Below are 10514 nucleotides of genomic sequence, written 5' to 3'. Positions count from 1 at the left end.
GTTTTTTTTAGGGGAATTCTTCCGTTTCGTCATTTTGGATAGTCCCTGGAGTGGTGTGGGACTGCGGGGCACTTCCTCTGTGCTGTCTTGAATAACTTGTGTTGGTGGGCAGGGCCACAGTCAGACATGATGTCTGCCCCCAGCCCACCGCTGGGGCCACAGTCAGACTGGTGTGTGCCTTCTCTTTCCCTCTTCTAGGGGCGGGATTCACTGTGGGGTGGCATGGCCAGTCTGGGATACTTACACACTGTCAGGCTTGTGGTGCTGGGGATCTGGTGTATTAGCTGGAGTGGATCAGCAAGGTGTACAGGGGCAGAGGGGCAGGCTCAGCTCACTTTTCCTTTGGAGATCCGCTTCGGGAGGGGCCCTGCAGCACCAGGAGGGAGTCAGACCCACCGGAGGGATGGATCCGCAGAAGCACAGCATTTGGTGTTTGCACGGTGCAAGCAAGTTCCCTGGCAGGAACTGGTTCCCTTTGGGTTTTTGGCTGGGGGATGAGTGAGGGCACTGGTGAGTTCCTTTGTCCCCGCAAAGCTGCGCTCTGTCATCCGGGGCTCAACTCTCCCTCCCATTATCCTCCAGCCCTCCCGCTCTCCAAGCAGAGCTGTTAACTTATAACCTTCCAGATGTTAAGTCCCACTTGCTGTCAGAACACACTCTGGCCCCTCTGCTTTTGCAAGCCAGACTCGGGCCTCTGCTTTGCTGGTGGGCTGCCCTTCCACCCCGGCTCCCTCCCGCCAGTCCATGTAGCGCGCATTGCCTCTCCGCCCTTCCTACCCTCTTCCGTGGACCTCTCATCTATGCTTGCCTCTGGAGAATCCATTCTGCTAGTCTTCTGGCGATTTTCTGGGTTATTTAGGCAGGTGTGGGTGGAATCTAAGTAATCCGGAGGATGCGGTGAGCTCAGTGTCCTCCTATGCCGCCGTTTTCCCAGAAGCCCTACCAAGTATCGGCTTTTAAAGTTTTTAATGGTGGAGAGGAAGCTCAAGAACAACAGCGACAGGTCTGTCTCCAACAAAAGGTACAATTATAAACCCAAGCCTTGGTAGCTGCCCTGAGGCCTGCCGCAGTAAGGCCCTCTGGTCCATGGCCCCCTCCCGGGCTTTGTTTTAAATGTGGCCAAGAAAGCCATTGGTCTCCTCAGTGTCCCCATCCCAAAAAGCCTACCAGTCCATGCCCATTGTGCCAGAAAATGGGCTATTGGAAATCTGATTGTCCTAACCCAAGGGACAACAGACTCGTAACACCTCCATGTGGCAAGGCTTCACCCGGATTGGACTCTGCCTTCCAACTGCTGGAGATGGAGGATGATGACTGATAAGGCCCAGACTCAGTAACTCCGGTGACCCATGCTGAGCCCAGGGTAAAACTCCAGGTAGCAGGTAAGTCCATCTCCTTTCTGTTGGACACGGGGGCTACCTATTCTGTCCTGCCAAGCTATTCCAGCCCCACTACGCCATCCTCCATTTCGGTCATGGGCATAAATGGCACCCCCTCCATTCCCCCATGCACACCTGTACTCACCTGCTGTCTGGATGGCCTCCACTTCTCCCACTCTTTCCTAGTCATCCCCTCCTGCCCCATCCCCCCAGTTGGGCCGAGACATCCTCAGTAAATTAGGAGCCTCTATACATTTACCAGCTATTTGCTCCTCTCCCTCCCCCACTCATCTCCTACTGGCCCTTATTACGGATGACACAGACCACAGCCTCAACTCACACCCAGACCTCCCAGTAGACCCAATCGTATGGGATACATCCACCCCAACAATCTCCACCCATCACCAACCTGTCCTCATTAAACTCAAAAATCCATCACAATTCCCATCTAGACCCCAATACTCAATTTCCCACACCCACCAACTAGGCCTGAAGCCCATCATTGAATGCCTACTCAAGGAGAGCCTCCTAATCCCATGTCATTCCCCCTGCAACACCCCGATCTTGCCTGTAAGAAAGCCAAATGGCTCATATAGACTAGTTCAAGACCTCCGAATAATCAATGAAGCTGTAATTCCCATCCATCCAGTAGTGCCCAACCCATATACCCTCCTCTCCCCCCATCCATGACCCATTTTACAGTGCTTCATCTCAAAGATGCCTTTTTCACCATTCCCTTACATCCTGAGTCCCAATTCCTCTTCGCCTTCACATGGCAAGATCCAGTCACCTCTCTGGCCTGCCAACTCACATGGACGGTACTTCCCCAGGGATTTCGTGATTGTCCCCATCTCTTTGGGCAGGCCTTGACCAGGGATCTCCTCAAAGCCCCACTCTCCAGTCACTGTACTCTACTACAGTACGTAGATGACCTTCTATTATGTGGAACCTCTTTTGACCACACCAAACAAGATACAGTCCAGATCCTAAATTTCCTGGCTAACCTGGGGTATCGAGTCTTCCCACACAAAGCCCAAATCTGTACTAATACAGTCACATTCCTGGGAGTCTCACTCACACCTACTACCAAGGACCTAACCCAACCAAGATCATCTCCAAGCCCTCCAGACCCTGTCTCCACTTGCCAATGCAGATGAAATCCTCTCCTTCCTGGGTCTAGTGGGCTTCTCCAACACTGGATCCCTAACTTTGCTATACACGCAGCCCCCCTATACAAAGCAGCCAAAGAAACCCCCCAAGGCCCACTCTCCAGCCCGGGATCTGTCGCAGGGCCTTCCAACGGCTGGTCACATCTCTAGTCACTCAACCAGTCCTTTCCCTTCCTAATGTTTCAAAGCCTTTCCTCTTATACACAGATGAGAGGGCTGGAATTGCAACAGGTCTCCTAACCCAACCATGTGGCCCTAAGTTACAACCTGTCGCCTACCTTTTTAAACAACTGGACCCTACCATCAGGGGGTGGCAACCCTGCCTCAGAGCACTTGCAGCAGCAGCCACCCTAACCCAAGAGGCACTCAAACTCACCCTACACTGCCCCCTAACGGTATTTTCACCCCACCGTCTATCTGATCTCCTTACACATAAGGCCCTGGCACACCTCTCCCCATCACGCATACAATTGTTCCATCTGCTCTTTATTGAAAATCCTGAAATATCTCTCCAACTCTCCCCCAGACTCAATCCTGCCATGCTACTTCCACAAATCAACCCCAAAGACACTTCACAGCCACTCTTTCACTCCTGCACTGAACTTAAAGATATTCTCTCTAAACCTCCATCTAATTTAAAGGACCTTCCCCTCACTTCCCCTGATTTCACCCTATTTGTAGACGGTAGCTCACTAGTTGACTGCAGGGGCCACCGACAAGCAGCGTATGCTGTAGTTACATTAAACCAAACTCTAGAGACCCAGACACAACCCACAGGGACCACATCCCAGAAGGCTGAACTCACAGCCCTCATTAGGGCTCTCCAACTGTCCAAAAACAAAAGGGTCACAATATACACAGACTCAAAATATGCTTTCCTTATTGCACATACACACTCCCACTTATGGGAAGAAAGAGGATTCCTCACAACTAAGGGTACCCCCATCATCAATGGGCCACTCATAGAGAAACCCCTTGAGGCCCTCAGACTCCCACAGGAAGTGCCATTGTCCACTGCAAGGGCCATCAACCCCTAACCACAGAGATAGCTATAGGAAATCACAAGGCTGACAACATTGCTAGACAAACAGCTCTCTCTCTCTTGACCCAGTTCCTATGGGCATCCTCACTGAAGATACAACTCCCGATTATACCCCAGATGAACAAAAACAATACATGGCCCATCCCAATGCCCACACCAACGCAGGCTGGATCATGCTGGGCCCCCGACTGGCCCTCCCAAATAGCCTAGTCCCTTCCCTACTAACAAAAATCCGCAAAACCCTACACATTGGGCCGGAGGCCACCTTCCGCTTCCTTGAGCTCATTATGTACCACCCCCACCTATGACAACTGATCACCAAAACACACCAACAATGCACCACATGTGCTGCAGGCAGTTCCCAAGGGAGAATGAGGCACTCATCAGATGCGGGGCCATCTCCCAGGTGAAGACTGGCAAATAGATTTCACTCACATGCCAAAACACAAAAAATTACATTATCTCCTTACTATAATTGACACCTTTACAGGGTGGATAGAAGCCTCCCCCACCTTATCTGAAGGGGCCTCCACAGTGGCTGAGATCCTTCTTAAGGACGTCATTCCCCACTTTGGTCTACCGAGAAGGATACAGTCTGACAACGGGCCTTGCTTTCATCTCAGCAATCACCCAACAGGTCTCCAAAGCTTTAGGTATTACTTGGAAACTCAACATACCATACCACCCCCAGTCCTCAGGTAAGGTTGAAAGGGCCAATGGCCTCATAAAAGACCATCTCACTAAACTCTCCATAGAGACTCGGCTTTCTTGGCCTCAACTCCTACCTATAGCACTCACCTGACTCTGAGCCGCTCCCCGAGGACCCACAGGCCCCAGCCCATTTGAACTCCTATATGGGCGACCCTTCCTGTTACCCCAAACCCTACCAAAAGACCCTCCTCCTTTGGCTGCCTATCTTCCTTACCTCAGCCTGCTCCAACACCTGATTCGACAGTACGCTGACCTTACTCTACCAGCTCCCATCGATCTCTCCTCTCCTTCACTATCTGTAAACTCAGGAGACTCAGTGCTCCTTCGAGTAAGACAAAAACCAACCCTTGCCCCCCGATAGGAGGGTCCCTACACAGTCATACTCACAACCCCCACGGCTGCTAAATTATTGGGCCACAGCCCGTGGGTTCACACCTCCGACCTCAAGCAGGCCCCCCCTTTACCCCCCAGACCAGAAGAGTCGTGGACCTCCCAACCAACCAGCCCCCTCACCCTCAAACTAACCTGACAGGCCCCTTCATGACTGACCCTTCCCCTCGGTTTTCCACCTTCACACTCACAATATTACATGAGCTACAACTCTCCCACTCATCTGACCCCATCACCCTCCCCTTATTTCTCTCCTGGGTCTCGACTGTTGGCCTCAGGGAACTCTCTCCAATTTCTCCCCCATCGAAATCTCCTTCTTTACCTTTTTGCTAACGATACTTATATATCATGATGATACTTCCCTTGTTACTCCTTGTTAACATCATCCCCCTTATACCCTCACAACCCTCCTATAGGTGGGTTTTTTACCTATCCGAAACTTTTAATGGACACACCTCTATCATATCCTCTTCCCCTTGCCCCATTGTTGGGTGCCAAAATCAAGTCACCTTTAAATTCCCCTCTTTCAACACCCTCCAAGCCTCCACACAGATTACTCCCGCCATTTGCTTTTTATATGACCAAACCAAGATATGCTCCCAAACCTCCCCCAACCAATATGGAGGATACCCCTATCACTATTGTAACATACACTGGCTCAACCTATACTGTTTCACAGGACCAAGGACGGTCCGCTCCTGCTTAAAAAATGGCAACTTTACCCTTACTATCCCTGATCCATGGGATACCCTTTAGCAAACTGGAATAAAGGGCAAACTGTATCAGAACAACCATTTCTCTAACCCCATCTCCTCTTTAACCATCTATCGAACCTATGAGCCCTCAATGTCTCCTTCCCTCTCCAACCTTAAAGATCTTACCCAAGTAATCACGGACCAAGAAGACCAGCTCAACACACAACTACAGACACCCCCTGAACAACATCCCTTCTCATGGCTTACATTCATCAGACAAGGAGCGATCCTGCTTAACCACTCAGGCTTAACCAACCTGTCACATTGCTTTCTTTGTGCATCCCTTCAGCGGGATCCAGTAATAGCCATCCCATTACCCACACCCTTTCCCAACACCACTAACTCCATCAACCACCCCAGAAGTCAAATCTCCCTACAGGTTCCCATCCTCACTGAGACCCCTCAAGGCAACACGTCTCACCCAATATGCTACTCCTCTCATGCCTCCCCAACTTGCCCTTCCCCCCTGCCTATGCCTAGCCACGACCCTCCCCCAGGGGGATTCTATTGGTATAATGGGACAGCTTATAAACAAATGCCAAAAAATGCTTTTGTCTGTCTCCCAGTCACCATTATCCCCCAACTCACCCTATACGGACAGGAAGAACTCCATCAACTCCTCGAATTCCATCTCCAAAAACGAGCCGTTTTCCTCCCACTAATGGTTGGACTATCCCTGGCCACCTCCCTATTGGCCACCGGGGTTGGGACCGACTCCCTCGCACACTCCATTACCTCTTCCAGGGACCTGTCAGACTCCAAATCGCAATAGAAGCCTCAGCAACCTCCCTATCCACCTTACAAAGGCAGATCAACTCCCTAGCACAGGTCACTCTACAAAACTGATGAGCCCTAGATCTCCTGACAGCATAAAAAGGGGGAACATGCCTGTTCCTGAGGGAAGAATGTTGCTACTACCTCAATGAATCAGGCTTACTTGAAACCAATATAGAACACCTAAAGGAAATCCAAAAAACTCTATCCACCCGCCCAGGATCCTCAGACCCCCTAACCTCCTGGTGGCAATCACCCCTCTTAACTTGGCTCCTCCCCACAGTCACCCCACTAGTTGCTATCTGTATAATACTTATGCTCTTACCTTGTTTTCTCCGTTTCATACGGAAACGAATTCATGAAGTTTCCCAGTTCGCATTTCATCAAATGGTGGTCCGGCCCTATTCCCGCATTCCAACCTCAGATCCCACATACTATGGCATCACCCTTACACCCGCAGGAAGCAGCCAGATCAGATCCGTGGCCCATTATCACCCATAAGAGGTTGGAATGTTAGCATGTCCCTGGAAGGGGACAACCATCTCGCCAGTGTGCCGGAAGAAACCTTGCCAGCGCGCGGGAAGAAACTGAAGGGCAACCAATCACCGAGCGCCAGCACAACCCAACGGAGAGCCCCGAGCAGCGCGCCAGAAGGAACTGAAGGTCAACCAATCACCGAGCAACAGCACAACCTGGCACGAAAGAAAGACCCACCCGAACCTAAACCCGGAACTGCTGCAGCTTAAAAACCCTACCCCACCTTACCTGGGCATGACTTTCCTGACTCCTCTCACTCCCTGAGTCACGGAACCTTCCCGGGAACCTTATTTCCCAATAAAGCCTTAAACGGTAAAAAATTCTTTTTGACTCTAACTCCTATCTTTACCCCGCCCAACGCCTGACACTAATAAATCGCATATCTCCACTTCTTGTATGGACCATGCCAGGGTGTGGGAAGGGGATGGGGAAATCCTCACAACTATTATTCTGCTTGACTCTGCCCAGTGGAGGGAGACAAGGGCAGGGGCACCCTAGATGGTGTGGGCACAGGGCAGGGTGAGACAGGACAGCCCTGAGAGTGCACAAGGAGGAGTTGCCTTCTCTGGGGAAAGCAACAAGGGATAAACATTCAGAGAAAAAACAAGACCAACCTCAGAGAAACAGATGAGAATGGAAAATCCAGAAGATTATAACTTTCCTCTTCAGAAGGATTGATTCTCCAGTCCTCTGGGTCAGATCTAGTGGAAAGGAGACATGACAACATTCAGGGTGTTTGAATCTTGAATCAGATACCACGTTGCAAAAGGCTCCTCAGTATGAAATCAGCATTTAGCAGTAAGCGAAACAAACAAGGTGGGGGAGGGGAGAACATGTTTGTCTGAGATATGTTTCAGGAAACACCACCTGAGGGATCAAGAGGCACTCGACTTTCCAGGCCAATTTCAATATGAAATCATTTTTAAAGCAAAAGTAATCAACAGAAAATAGTATTCATTTGTATGACTACTTTAAAATGCGCTCTAGAGGTTACCACACATCCCTGCATCCAGGAAGGGAAAGGGCACAACGTTGAAGGTAATGGAGGAGAGAGGCTTGTTTCAGGGTGAGGAAGTGGACTTGGGCCCCACTTCAAGGCACTCCACCCTAGGACTTCTTTCCCAAGAGGGAGGTGAATACAGGTGTTGATTTGTTCAGAAATGAGCTAAAGAGATGATCAGGAAGTGAGGTTGGGAATAAGGGATCAGGAACGTGGGACAGGGCTGTGGGGACAGAGGAATTCAAAGTGTGGGCTTATAGGCAGGCTCCATTCAAACGTGGGAATGGGTATAATTGTTATGCCCAGAATTCATGATCCTCAAATACCGCCAGGGAGCTGAGTCCGATGCAAAAGCAAAAGAGCCCTTATTCGAGCTAGCTCGAGCTCAATCCCCTACCTGCACTGACGCAGCGGTGAGATACCGGGGAGAGAGAGCGAGTTTCAAAAGCACAAAGGTTTTATAGGGGTCTAGGGGCAGTTGGTGAGGTAATGGCTGTGGCCTCAGCTGATTGGCCAGGGTAGGGTCGGAGTCCTGTTACGCAGGTCGCTGGGCGTGTTTTGATCAGGAAGTTTGAACGGGTGAGTGGGAGGTTACTCAAGGGGAGGAGGCGTGGTCTAGGTGAAGGACACAGAACAAGATGGAGTCGGCCGGCATAGGCCTGCCCTTTCATTCCCCCCTTGTCATGTAGCCTAGGGACCCAATCATGGGGCCGGCTGCATTTATGGTGACAAGGGGAACAGAGTTTGGAGGTTTACACAAAGTTCTGGGAAGCAAGTGTCCCTGGGGTGGCTCTGGGAGGTCTGATTAAGTATTGTCCCTGAGCTGGTGTCTATGATCTGTCAGGTGATGTTTTGGGGGGTGTGGGGACTCCCGCAGCATGAGCAATGACAAGCAGAGTTAACAGAGTTACCAATATTAGGTGGGTCAAATGCGCTGTAGCTTGAGCTTGAGCGGGTTGTGTTGGTCCCGACTGACAGCCCATCACGTGATGAAGTCCTTCCGGATTGAGGAGGGGTCCGCTGGCCAAACGTGGGTGTGATGGATCCAGGTCGAGATGCCATCTACTTTGAGAGCGGTGGGGGTTGTCAGCACCACGATGTAGGGTCTCTTCCAGCGCGGCTTGAGGGTCTCTCGGTGGTGCCTCTTGACGTAGACCCAGTCTCCCGGCCTGTACTGATGAGGTGTCAGGGTCGGGCCAGCCTCGTAGATGGCACAGAGGCGTGGCCAAATGTCCTCATGCGCCCTCTAGAGCCCTCTCAAGGAAAGAAAAAGTTCTTGATCTTTAAACTCAGCAATAAGTTCAGCTCGAAGGCTGGGAATAACAGGGGGGTGGCCTGCCAAACATGATCTCGTAGGGAGTAAAACCCAGAGTGTAAGGAGTGTTTCTTTTCTTTTTTTTAAATTTTTTTTCAACGTTTTTTTATTTATTTTTGGGACAGAGAGACACAGAGCATGAACGGGGGAGGGTCAGAGAGAGGGAGACACAGAATCGGAAGCAGGCTCCAGGCTCCGAGCCATCAGCCCAGAGCCTGACGCGGGGCTCGAACTCACAGACCGCGAGATCGTGACCTGGCTGAAGTCGAACGCTTAACCGACTGCGCCACCCAGGCGCCCCTGTAAGGAGTGTTTCTAACCCGGTAAAGGGCGTACGGTAGGAGAGTCACCCAGTCCCCGCCAGTCTCCATGGTTAATTTGGTAAGGGTCTCTTTTAGGGTTCTATTCATTCTTTCTACCTGTCCTGAGCTCTGGGGCCTATAAGCACAATGTAATTTGCAGTTTGCCCCCACCGCCTTGGCTACTGCCTGTGTTACCTGCGAGATAAAAGCTGGTCCATTGTCTGATCCTACCATGGCAGGAAAACCATACCTGGGTAAGATGTCTTCTAGTAGCTTCTTGGCCACCCTCTGAGCCGTTTCATGCTTGGTTGGGTATGCCTCCACCCAGCCAGAGAAGGTGTCTGTAAATACTAAAAGATATTTATAACCATACTTTCCTGGTTTGACTTCAGTGCAGTCGACTTCCCATTGGGCTCCCAGTCTGGTGCCTCTGAGCCTGGTTCCTTTTTTATTTGATGTGGCTCTCGCGTTGGTGAGTTGGCAGGTCTTGCAGGCAGATACAACTTGCTCTATTTTGGTGTCCTGTTGGTGAATCTTGATTCTGGCATGTCGGATTAAGTCTTTTAATTTTCGGGCCCCCATGTGAGTAGACCGATGCATGTGCTCTAATATTGAGACTCTGAGCCGGTCTGGCAGCACGAGCTCCTTGTTAGGTGTATACCACCATCCCTTTATCTCCTGGGCCATGGGGAGTTTCTTGATCTGCTGTAACTCCTCCTGGGAGTATTTGGGCTGGTCTGGTAAAACTGGGTCTCCCGGGTCTGGTAGTTGTATGGTCATGGTGGGGACTGAAGTAAGGGCGACTGCCTTGGCTGCCCGGTCAGCCTTTCAGTTACCTCTAGCTACTGGGTTATCAGCTTTTTTTGTGCCCTTGGCAGTGGATAATGGTTAGCTTGGCAGGAAGCCATAAGGCCGTAAGCAGGTTGACGTAGACCCAGTCTCCTGGCCTGTACTGATGAGATAAGAGGTATCTCCTGCTTATTTTTTATAGTCCGTCCTTCTGCCGTCAGTAACCCCCTCTCCTGATAAATTGCCCCATGAATATGAGCTGTGGCAAATGCATAACGGCTGTCTGTGTAGATGTTAAGCCGTTTTCCAGCTCCCAGCATCAGCGCCTTGGTGAGGGCTATGAGCTCTGCT

General features: G+C 50.9%; 1 long non-coding RNA gene across 1 annotated transcript; it reads left to right on the top strand.

Annotated features, from left to right (window-relative positions):
* Positions 1-565: 565 nt before the first annotated feature.
* Positions 566-7083, top strand: LOC147584562 (uncharacterized). Its single transcript, XR_015251239.1, has 3 exons — positions 566-1382; positions 4081-4288; positions 6585-7083. It is a non-coding gene; the product is annotated as an uncharacterized LOC147584562 (long non-coding RNA).
* The last annotated feature ends 3431 nt before the right edge of the window (positions 7084-10514 follow it).

The sequence above is a fragment of the Puma concolor genome, chromosome A1, assembly GCF_028749965.1.
Source record: "Puma concolor isolate L17-30 chromosome A1, mPumCon1.1.hap2, whole genome shotgun sequence".
Taxonomy (NCBI): Eukaryota; Metazoa; Chordata; class Mammalia; order Carnivora; family Felidae; genus Puma; species Puma concolor.
This window is presented reverse-complemented; position numbering and strand designations above follow the sequence as displayed.